Raw genomic sequence first — 12,034 nt, forward strand, 5'->3', positions numbered from 1 at the left:
GAAAACAAAAACAACAAAGAAAAAAATACCCAACCTTCCCCCTCGCCACCCCCGCCCCCTCAACCGAGGGACGCCCACGGGCTCCAGCTTCTTCGTTTCAGATACTAGAAATGAAATGGCCTTTCTTTTTTTATTTATTTATTTTTTTAAATCTTCTCACTTCTGCTATTCACCCAGAACTGCCTGCGGGGGACCTCAGCACTGAAGCCATCATGATTCAAGTTTATTTTTGGATTTCTCAGCTGTGGCACTCTACCCTGTGCCAGTAGGGACCGGGCTGATTCAGTCAACAAGAGGAAGGAGGAGGAGGAGGAGGAGGAGCAGGAGGAGGGGAGGAAGGCGGCTGGCCCTGGCCCAGGAGGCTCGCCAAGGTGACTTCATGTCATCCTCACAGTGGCTCTTAGAGGCAGCCCCTCAGGGGTGACATTTTCCCAGAGACCGAAACCGAGGGTCTATGTAGTGAAACGACTCGGTCAAAGCCAAACCAGAATTCAGAAGCCAGCGTTCTCTGGGCTCGTTTCTCCTCCCCCACGTCCTCTCCCTCTCTCGAGCGCTCTCTCTCGCTTCTCTCTCTTTCTCTCTCTCTCTCCCCCACAGCAAAGCCACACCGCACTCTCTCTGCCCCAGCCACCTCCTGTACTTTGCCCTTTGCTGCTTTACAACAAGAACACTGCCAACCAAAGAAGGTTCTGGAAAAAGTAAGCTTTGGTTTGGCTCGGCTCTCCTCCTCCCCCTCCACGGAGTAGCGCGTGCTTCTTTCCGCCCCATTTAAGTGGCAGAGCCCTGGCCTCCTGCATCCTGCAGGGGAGGGGAGCGAGCACGGGGCCCCGCTTCCCAATGGCAGTGACTTGGAGCCGCACGTGTCCGGATCTGAATCCCAGCCTGGACACTTAAGGCCCTCACCCATCCCCAAGTCACGGCCCCCTCATCAATCCACTGACAGTGATTCACACCCCGCCACGGGGTGGCTGAGAGACCCCCGATGACATCAGGTGTTGGGGGGGGGGGGCACAATGCTAGCACAGGGTGGCATCCGATAAACAGTTCCTCCCTCTCTCCCTCTGCCCCCTGCTCGGGAACGGGGTACAGCCAGGCCGCTGGCCCGCCAGGAGCTTGGGTCGCTGTCCCTGAAGAGGCTGCATCCCCCTCCTGTGGGGCTGCCTGCAGCAGTGTCGCAGGATCCTGCTTCCACGCAGACTGTCACAGAAAACACGTTCCCTTCCGTTGCAGAAACGCAGGCACAACACTAAAACAGCAAACGCCTGTTTTCATAATGACCTCAAAGGTCACGCTAAGATTTGCAGTCCCCTTTCCCTGTGCCCCAGCCTGCACCTCTGCGCTCCATCCACAGCCCCCAGAGACAGCAGCCCTGGGCCACCGCCAGGGGTGCACACAGCAGCCGTGCAATCTGCCCCGGGGGAGGATTTTCCCAAGGAAGGGACCCAGGTGGGTATGAAAGTGGCTCAGGGCTCTCAGGGCAGGGGCACCCAACAGAGAGGGACACGGGCCTGCCGTGGCCCATCTGTGACCTGACGAAAGGGGGGACAGGCAGGCCGGCGCCGCGTCTCACTAGGCTAATCCTCCACCTTGCGGAGCCGGCACACCTGGTTCTAGTCCCAGTCGGGGGGCCGGATTCTGTCCCAGTTGCCCCTCTTCCAGGCCAGCTCTCTGCTGTGGCCAGGGAGTGCAGTGGAGGATGGCCCAGGTGCTTGGGCCCTGCACCCGCATGGGAGACCAGGAGAAGTACCTGGCTCCTGCCATCGGATCAGCGCTGTGCGCCGGCCGCAGTGCGCTGGCCGCGGTGGCCATTGGAGGGTGAACCAACGGCAAAGGAAGACCTTTCGCTCTGTCTCTCTCTCTCACTGTCCACTCTGCCTGTCAAAAAAAAAAAGGGTGGGGGGAGACAGGCAGCACAGCCATGGACAGGCCTGGGAGGCGTGGGCCTCCTCCACCGGCACCTGGCCGAGGGGCTGTCCACCTGCCACTCTAGATGGGAATGCAGGCCACGAGCTGGACCCGTGAGACTCGCCCCATTCTCGCTCCGGAGCGAGGCCCTAAAGCTGACATTTTCAGGAAACCCTAGTTCTGACCATTCCCAGCCCTTTGCGCTGATCTGTTTCTCTCCACGCCAGGACAGGGCCCAGGAGGCGGCGAGTCCAAGGTGCGTGCCTGGCCATTTTCACGGGGAGAGGGCTTGACTACAAAGGGGCCTGCGGGATTTTGGGGAGGGGAGTGTCGCATCCTGCCTGAGGTAGTGGCAACACGACTGTATGCGCTTGTCTTTAAAAACCTAGAACATATGCCAGAATGGCTGAACCTCACTGCATGTAAATTATACCTCCAAAAATGACTGAATAAAAACGCTTTTCTTCAAACAACATCTTAAGAAAGGACCAGGATCTTAAAGGGGCAGACGCTCAGGCGTCTAGCTACCTTGCTTTGGAAGCACCCTCAGGGCGAGCCAAGGCCTGGGCCTCTGCCACACCCATGGCCACCCAACCATTCTTCAGAGGATGTTCCCTGGTTATTGTCCTGCCTCCCCAGGCCAAAGTCAAGAACTCAACTCCCAGACGCCCCTGCGGCTAGGCCTCGGGCATGTGACCCGCTCTCCACCAATCATCAGAAGCACTGGTGTAGACGGCCGCGGGAGCGGCTGCTGTGTGGACAGCAGGGCTCCAGGGCTTCTCTTTTTGCTGGTGTGAACGGGGCAGAGGCATTGGCCCCCGGGACTTTCAGGGTTTGTGAAATAGAGTTCCTGGTTAGCGGCGAGTGCGGCAGTCCCGGGGACAGAGGGTGGAGGAGGGGAGTTCCACTCCTGGCTGCTGCTGCTCACTGTGAAGTGCCCTCGGGAAAGTCCTTGACTTCTCTGGGTCGCTGTTTGCTCCTCTGCAGGAGGACCCCAGGCGCTTACCTCACAGGGTGGCTGGAGGCTCAGCGAGGTGACGCAAGGTCTGGCATGCAGAAAGTGCAGCGTGAGGACCGAGTCCTGTCTGTCCTCAAACACCCCGTGAGGCTCTCGACGTCCATGTGCGTGTAGGCTGGGCTGCGGCTTCTCATCCAGCCTGGGAGCTCGCCCAGAACAGGGACTCCCTGAGCTGCGCTGAGAAGCCAAGGCTGACCCTGACCTTTGAGGAGGAGGAGCGGTCGGCCATCCAGGTAGCTGGAGACATGCCCTACTAAGCGTCCCTCCCAGCCATATGATGGAGTGGCCATCACGAGGGCTTTTCAAAGGGGTCATGGAGCACGTACCCTGTTATTCCGTTTTTTTTTTCCTAGGGTCCCTCACATTTCAAGAGTCCTAGGGAGGGCCTATTTGGGGTCAAATCAACAAAGCTAAGCTTCACACACTTTGGTTGAGCACCAAGAATATGCCAGTTTCTGAATTGACGATCTAAAGATGCCACTTGCTTGTAACCTTGAACCAGAGAATGACCCGTGCATGGGCAGGATGCGGCTACGGAGGCAGGATTTGGAAGGCTGAGTTGAAACTTGATGGAGGAAGAAGGTGCCAGAGATGCCTTGGCCCGAGAGAAGGACACACAGAGCATCTCGGATGAATGACAGTCGCACAGCGCTTTGGGGATCCCCAGGTTGGCCCAGCATGGTTGCAGCACAAAGTGGGTGCGGGCAGAAGTGAGGCGCTAGAGGCCAGAGAGATCAGTGGAAGGCGGCCGGGGAGGCGGGTGCCACAGACACCATCTCCTTGACAACCACCTGGGAAGCCACAGGTGGTCTCAGGCCTCTCCTTTTCTGACGGATGCTCTACTAGGACTTCCCAGCTGTGTGCCACCTGCGCTTCCCTGAGCCCAGGCCCCTCCAGGGGGTGATCTGTGCAGTCCCCAGAGGTGAGGTCAGGGAGGACAGCCCAGGGAGGACAGCCCAGGGCGTCAGGCTCAACCCCCACATGTGGGAGTGAGAGGAAAGAGCCGCATGGAATACGGTGGCCAAACCGAGTCGTGAACCCCACGGTTCGCTTCCCTGCAGCAGACGGCCCCAGGCCACACAGCTGGCTTTCTCCTTCAGCTGTGGGAAGCAAGGGGCTGACGCAGCGGGGGGGGGGGGGGCGCGGGGGGCACTCTGCCTGGAGTCCAATCTCACCCTTTCTGCACCTGCTCTCACCACGGAGGTTATTTCAGGCCAAACTTCCCCCTAGATGAACAGTCACCAGAGAGTTCAACCTCAGGTGTCACTGGGGGACAGAGAAGCTGGAGTGATGGTGGGGGCTGTAGCCGTCCATAGCAGAGGGCTCTGGCCCAGAGCTGCTGGGGACGGTACGTGATGTGGCCAGCCCCACCCTCTCCAGCTGGCCAGGACCTGAGCTGCAGCTGAGCCACCGGGAAGCGTGGACGGCTCGCCTGTGCTTTCCCTTTCAGGCTCTCTCAGACCACGCTCACCTGCCCGCACCCTTCGCTCAGGGAGCTTGGCCACACGAAAAACACAGCCACACACACCCCTCCCTCTCAGTGCCCGACAATGAACCCACGCAGCAAAACAGGAAGCATCTTCCTGTCAGGCCAAACCCACTGTGCTCTCTGCCTGCACGTGTCCTGACAAGTGCAGGAAACCGCCACCCGGCCATGGCAGCAGGTGTCAGGGTGACCGAGGTGTCCCACCTGCTGGGGCCCAGCCCACCCCCCTCCTCCCTCAGCCTGGCCACGCCCTCACCTCACACCTGGTGGTCCTCTCTCTCCCTGATGAAGACCACAAAAGGACCAAGTCTATAAGAGATTGTAGTCTCGGGGCCCAGCGCTGTGGCATAGTGGGTGAAGCCGCTGCCTGCGGTGCCGGCATCCCATATGGGTGCTGGTTCAAGACCTGGCTGCTCCACTATCGATCCAGCTCTCTGCTACAGCCTGGGAAAGCAGTGGAAGATAGCCCAAGTGCTTGGGCCCCTGTATCTGTGTGGGAGACCTGGAAGAAGCTCCTGGCTCCTGGTTTTGAATTGGCCCAGCTCCAGCCATTTTGGTCATTTGGGAAGTAAACCAGCAGGTGGAAGATTTCTCTCTCTGCCTCTGCCTCTCTGTAACTCTGCCTTTTGAATAAATAAATAATTTTTTTAAAAAAGAGAGATTATAATCTCCCTCCAAATATAATCCCTAATACTGACCAGGAGACACAAAATGTACATGCAACGCTGCAATGTAAAAAGTCTGAAGCTGCCTTGCAAGTATTGGGCATCGCCAGCTGGCTGGGGCCCTCAATCCATGGCAGACCTGTGTGTGGGGTTACCCAGCACTGGTGGAGGCTCACGGTCTCCAGTTTCACATGGGGACAGATCGCTCCCAAGTGATGTGAAACAGGGCTTGGTGGTGGGGCCACAGGTGAGAGGTGTGATCTTGGACTTTGCCTGTTGAATTGCAAGCCCAGAGTGTGGAAGCCTCTGGTCACTCTGCATGGAGCCCAGGGTTTCCCACTCGAGAGAGCCAGGGCAGGGTTTCTGCATGACTAGCTCCAGACACCTCGGGGGCTGGCTGCTCTGCTGGGTCTCTCTGGGTCAGAGACTTCTCTAGGGGTCTCAAGACTCGCCTGGTTCTTTGGACTGGTAGCGGGGGCTGAGTTCACAGCGCTCAGAGCGGCAGGTGGGCTGCCTGCTGCAGAGCTGACTTCCAGGTTCAAGGCTGGGGGGGGGGACTCCCCCAAAGGACAGCGGTGCCTCTCCCAGAGAACAGGATGGAGAGGCCGTGAGCCTTGGCCGGAGGCTTCTTTTCCATGGCCTGAGCCCTTGGGCCCATGCCCAGCATCAGCAGACAGTGCAGAAAAACCCCTTAGCTTGGGTCCAAAGGTCAGGTCACTTCTTGTCTCTCCGGTCTCAGTTTCCAGGCACAGAATGGGAATCTACCAATCAGGGCAGGACCCTGAAGGTTAAGTGAGACGTGAGAATGTGCTTGGAACTACGGAAGCTCCGCCCAACCTGCAGACGTCTGCCCCGCGGATTGGGAAGCTCCTGAGACTCCAGCCCAAGTACAAGTACAAGTGCTTGGTGAGTGTGTACTGGCTGAGTGGATGGACAGAGCACCCGGGCAGACGGCCAGCCCTGGGGACCCCTTCTCTGTGCACCACCTCTTTCACACATCAGAGCAGAAGAGAGAGAGTGACTTCAAAGACGTGGAGATGGCCAAAGATAGCTCATGTGCCAAACACAGCCAAACCACTGAGCAGGGAGCAGAGGCCGTGTCAACCCCTGACAGCTGGCCGGGTTAAAGAGTGTGGCCCTCCCTGTCTCCTCAGTGTGGCCCCCAGGCAGCGAGCAACCGGCTTGAGGTCAGCTGAACCGGACTTCCGGCCTTGGCAGCCCAGCCAACCACTGGCCAGCACCTCCTCTCTGCACCTGCGTCTCTCCCACCCCCTCGACTGCCACTTCACAGCCTGGTCCCTGCCTTTGTGCTCCTGTGTCCTGTAGCTCCTGCTGCATTGTGCCATAATTTTTTTAAGGATTTATTTATTTATTTGAAAGGCAAAGTTGCAGAGAGAAGAGGGGAGAGAGATCTTCCATCTGATGGTTCACTCTCTAAATGGCCACGACGGCCGGAGCTGAGTGGATCTGAAGCCAGGAGCCAGGAGCTTCTTCCGTGTCTCCCACACGGGTGCAGGGGCCCGAAGTTCATCTTCTACTGCTTTCCCAGGCCACAGCAGAGAGCTGTGTCAGAAGTGGAGCAGCTGGGACACCAACCGGCGCCCAAATGGGATGTCAGCACCGCAGGCGGAAGCTTAGTCTGCTACAATGCCACAGTGCCGGCCCAGGCTCTTTGTTAATCTCCGGCACTGCCATGGACTGGATGTGCTCTCTCCCCAGATTCCTATGTCAGAGCGCTGACCCCACCCCACCCCACCCCCATGACCATATGTGGAGATGGGGTTTAAGGCTAAACAAAGAGGTCATCAGAGTGGGCTCCTGCTCGGACAGGATCCAAGTGCCTATTAGAAAAGATTCCAGGGTCTGGCACTGTGGCATAGTGGGTCAAGCCTCCGCCTGCAGTGCTGGCATCCCATAGGGGCACCGGTTCATATCCCGGCTGCTCCTCTTCCGATCTAGCTCCCCACTAAGGGCTGGGAAAGCAGAAGATGGCCCAAGTCCTTGGGCCCCTGCACCTGCATGGGAGACCCCGAAGAGGCTCCTGGCTCTGGATTTACACAGCTCCAGCCATTTTAGCCATTTGGGGAGTGAACCAGCAGATGGAAGACCTCTCTCTGTCTCTCCCTCTCTCTGTCTGTAACTCTGCCTCTCAAATAAATAAATAAATCTTAAAAGAAGAAGGCAGAAGAGGAGGAAAGATTCCAGAGAGCGCGCTCACTCTCCTTGCACACACCTAGGAAAGGTGGAAAGGCTGTGGGAGGAGCCAGCTAGAAGGTAGCGCCTGCAAGCCAGGACGACAGCCCTCACCAGAGCCTGACCCTGCAAGTCTGACGTGGGCGCTTCGCCTCTGGAACTGTGAGGAAGTAAGTTCTGTCGCTCAGATCACCAACCTGGGATATTTTGTGCCGGCAGCCAAGCAGACTAAGACACCCGCAATGCTCCACGTAAGCCAGGTGAGAGCAGGCCCGGCACAGCTGTGTTCACCACATAGTTGGTGAATGGACGCGCTGAGTCCCTCCAAAAGCAAAGCGGGTGTCCGAGGCTCCAGGCCCGGGCAGAAGGGTGCTTTATTCCCGGCCAGGACACAAGTCTCCAGCTGCTGAGAGCAGAGTCTGCAGTAGGTTCCCAGCAAAGCAAACGCAAAGACAAGGGAGAAAGGCGTTCCCTGGGCGGGGCGCCTCCTAGGAGGAGGAGGAGGTTGAACTCACGTCATCGCTCAATCACCTTAGTATGCACCTGCTTCCCAGGTGGTCATTAGGGAGCAGCCTCCACTTCCATGAGACAACCAATCTAGGGGAGAACGAAAAGCGAGGGGTCCACGGCTGCCGCAGATGTGGGCAAGCTCCACGCTTCTGGGCCCCTCTCGTGGACGTGTCCTCTGCGCACACACCATGGAGTGTCCGTGGCACGCCCTTGGAGGGGCCCAACCTTCGCTTGTAACACAAATGGTCGCTTCCTCACAGCTCGGACCTAGTGACAGTTTGGTCTCATGACACCCTGCGTCTCCATAAGGGGCTTCATTTTGTTCCTGCTTTGACCTTCAGTGTTCTTCTGGGTCAAAGAGGCAGCAGTCTCAGCCTCTCACGTGTCTTGCAGGCTCTCACGTGTCTTGCTAGACACACAACACACATCTGAGTGCCTGGATCCAAGCCCGACTCTGCTTCCAGTTCCAGCTTCTTGCTAATGATAACCCTAGGAGGCAGCAGGTGAGGCAGCAGGTGATGGCCCCCCGGAGTCGGCTTCCTGTCACCCACATACCTGGCTTCCAGCCTTTTTTTTTTTTTTTTTTTTTTTTTTGACAGGCAGAGTGGACAGTGAGAGAGAGAGACAGAGAGAAAGGTCCTCCTTTTTGCCGTTGGTTCACCCTCCAACGGCCACCATGGCCAGCCGCTGTGGCCGGCGCACCGCACTGATCCTGGCAGGAGCCAGGTGCTTCTCCTGGTCTCCCATGGGGTGCAGGGCCCAAGCACTTGGGCCATCCTCCACTGCACTCCCTGGCCACAGCAGAGAGCTGTCCTGGAAGAGGGGCAACCAGGACAGAACCCGGTGTGCCGGCGCCGCTAGGCGGAGGATTAGCCTAGTGGGCCACGGCGCCGGCCTGCTTCTGGCTTTGTCTTGGCCCGCCCTGGCTGTTCTAGGCATTTGGAGAATGAAGCAGCAGATGGATGATTCTCTCTCTCTCTCTCTCTCTCTCTCTCTTTCAAATAAGCAAAAATAAATAATACAAAATACAATGTTTCTCATCTAAAAAATATTATGGAGGTCACTGTCCGCATGTCCTGGCTGTGGATGCTAATTCGGGTATCCCTGAAGCTGGGGGCTCTGAGCGCTCAGGGAAGCCGGGACCCACCTGGGCCTGGACAGGCAGGTAGGACCTGGAAAGAGAAGCTGGGCTCCCTCTCTGCTGTGTCTCCCATAGAAAGCAGGCGCCCAGGGAGCAGTCGCTGAGTGCCCACAGAGGGGAAGTGCAACAGCAGGGCTCAGAACTGTGCGGGAATCCCCACTGCTCCACTCAGGGCACAGAAACTGAAACCGAGTCTCCGCAGACAAGTGCAGCCCGGGCTGGAGGAGCTGGAAAGGTCACCGGGAGGCAGATCGGGGCCTGGGCTGGGCCGCAGCGCGTAGCCCCGGGCAGGGGCCACTGGGGAAGGCAGCACCTCATCCCTGCCATGGGAGAGCATGTCCCACCCAGGGCTCCTGGCCTGGCCTGGGTTCTTAATCGGAGGCCTCCGCTGGGGGCCCATGTTAGCTGGAGAGCCAAGAAAAATCTTATGGATCACAAGGGTTCTCCTGAGAAGCAGAGCCTGGAGTTCAAGGGCTCCAGGAGGAAGCTTCTGGATCATTCCAGACTGAAGCTGCCCTGACCTTTTGTATGCAGCCTGTTAGAGTCCCTTCCACCTAGCTCAGGAACAGCTGATATTTCTAAAATGAGTTGGCTCCAAATGCCAGCGAGAAGAGCAGTCAAAACGGGAGGCGAAAGGGCAGGTTCAGCGAGGGCTTCTCGTGCCTCCATCTGGGGAATTTGGGGCAATGGCTAAGGATGGACAGGTACCAGGGGTAAGGCCCGGACTACAGACTCTCACCTGGGGGCCAGCGTTGTGGTGCAGCAAGGGAGGACACTGCCTGCGACATAAGCATCCATACTGGAGCAATAGTTCAAGTTCGGCTGCTCCATTTTCAACCCATCTGCCTGCTAATGCACCTGGGAAAGCAACAGAAGACAGCCCAAGGGCTTGGGCCCCTGCGCCCACATGGGAGACCCAAATGGAGTTCCTGGCTCCTGGCTTCAACCTGGCCCAGCCCCAGCTGTTGTGACAACTTAGGGAATGCAGCAGCAGATGGAAGATTCTCTTTCTCTCCCCCCACCCCCGCCATCTCAGTTGCCAAAGCTTAGGTGTCTTCATGCAACCTGATCATCTGACTTCAGTTGAGAAAAATGAGCCCAGAAAGGGAAGGACTCTCTCTGAGATCACACAGAGAGCCGCTGAAGCGAGAAGCTTAGTGCGCTGTCACACACACACCCCACCAAGAGTGCTCTCCATGGACGTGGGGAAAGGCGAGCTGTCTGCCTGCGCGTCTGTCTCTTCCAGCCCCGTGCAATCCCGGGCTCCCTTCCCCTGCTCCAGGTACAAGGTCACGCCACGGTTACCCTCAGTGAAACCACAGACAGCAGGAATGCCGCCTTCCCTTCACTTCTTCTGCACCTGAAGCTCCTTAGAGACCAGAATCCCCTCGTGCAAGTTAGGGCCAAAGCAAAGCAGAGTCGCTCCAGGTGTGCAAACAGAAGGAACGTGATGTAGGGGACCAGTGACCGCCATGAGGAGACAGCTGAGGCAGACGAGGGGCAGCAAGGCCACCCGGAGATCACAGCCCCAGAAGGCTGCCACCATCCCTGGAGCTTGAAGGACACTGGGAGCAGAGGATATTTTTTTTTTTTTAATAGGCAGAGTGGACAGTGAGAGAGAGAGACAGAGAGAGAAAGGTCTTCCTTTTGCCGCTGGTTCACCCTCCAATGGCCGCCGCTGCAGCCGGCGCACCGCGCTGATCCTGGCAGGAGCCAGGAGCCAGGTGCTTTTCCTGGTCTCCCATGGGGTGCAGGGCCCAAGCACCTGGGCCATCCTCCACTGCACTCCCTGGCCATAGCAGAGAGCTGGCCTGGAAGAGGGGCAACCGGGACAGAATCCGGCGCCCCGACCGGGACTAGAACCCGGTGTGCCGGCGCCGCAAGGTGGAGGATTAGCCTATTGAGCCACGGCGCCGGCTGGGAGCAGAGGATATTGCCACGGCCCAGGGTGGATGCTGGAACCACGGAGAAGGTTGCTCATCCGTGCAGGCACCACAGAGCTAAGCCTGGCTGATGGATTCTGGGACCAAAGGTGTGTAGGCACTGCCGGGATGCCACGGAGGCAAAGAGAGGGAAGAAACAGGCTCACAAGGGAAACAGAGCCACATTGCAAGAGACACCCGAAGGAAGTGGAAGGGCCATGCTAACAAGCAAAATAGACTCTAAGGCAAAAATTGCCTGCAGAGAAAAGAAGAACATTTTATGATCACAAGAAGGTCAATTCATCGGGAAGACGTAACAGTTATAAACATATATGCGCCTATACAACACGGGCCACAAAATTGTCAGGACTGAAGGGAAGACATGGGATAAATACACAGTTCAGTGTTAGCAGTCAGAGAGCCCAGGAACATCCTTTCACTCGCAGACACAACCACGAGGCAGTAGATGGGCAAGGGAGTGGAAGACTTGTATTAGCCACGCTGAACACACGTGTCTACACGTGTTTGCTATGTACCGTCATGCTCCCCCCAACAGTGAGAGTGCGTTCTTCTGAGGTTCACACACAATCGTCTCCAGGAGAGCTCATATTTTAAGGCAAAAAATGGATGTTAATAAAGTTTTAAAAACTGAGGTCAGATAAGGTATTTTCTCTCACCACAATCAATGACAGAAGGAAAATTTGAGGAATCCGCAAATACATGGAAATTGACCAGTATGTTCCCAAATAATCAGTGGTCAAAGAAGAACTCATAAGGGGAATTAGAAAACACTTTGCGGGCCGGCGCCGCGGCTCACTAGGCTAATCCTCCGCCTAGTGGCGCCGGCACACCGGGTTCTAGTCCCGGTTGGGGCGCCGGATTCTGTCCCGGTTGCCCCTCTTCCAGGCCAGCTCTCTGCTGTGGCCAGGGAGTGCAGTGGAGGATGGCCCAGGTGCTTGGGCCCTGCACCCCATGGGAGACCAGGAAAAGCACCTGGCTCCTGGCTCCTGCCATCGGATCAGCGCGGTGCGCCGGCCGCAGCGCACTGGCCGCGGCGGCCATTGGAGGGTGAACCAACGGCAAAGGAAGACCTTTCTGTCTCTCTCTCACTGTCCACTCTGCCTGTCAAAAAAAAAAAAAAAAAAAGAAAACACTTTGCAATGAATGAAAATGAAAACACAACATGCCGAAACT

The sequence above is a fragment of the Oryctolagus cuniculus genome, chromosome 17 (assembly GCF_051225735.1).
Source record: "Oryctolagus cuniculus isolate XC-2025 breed Fujian yellow rabbit chromosome 17, ASM5122573v1, whole genome shotgun sequence".
NCBI lineage: Eukaryota > Metazoa > Chordata > Mammalia > Lagomorpha > Leporidae > Oryctolagus > Oryctolagus cuniculus.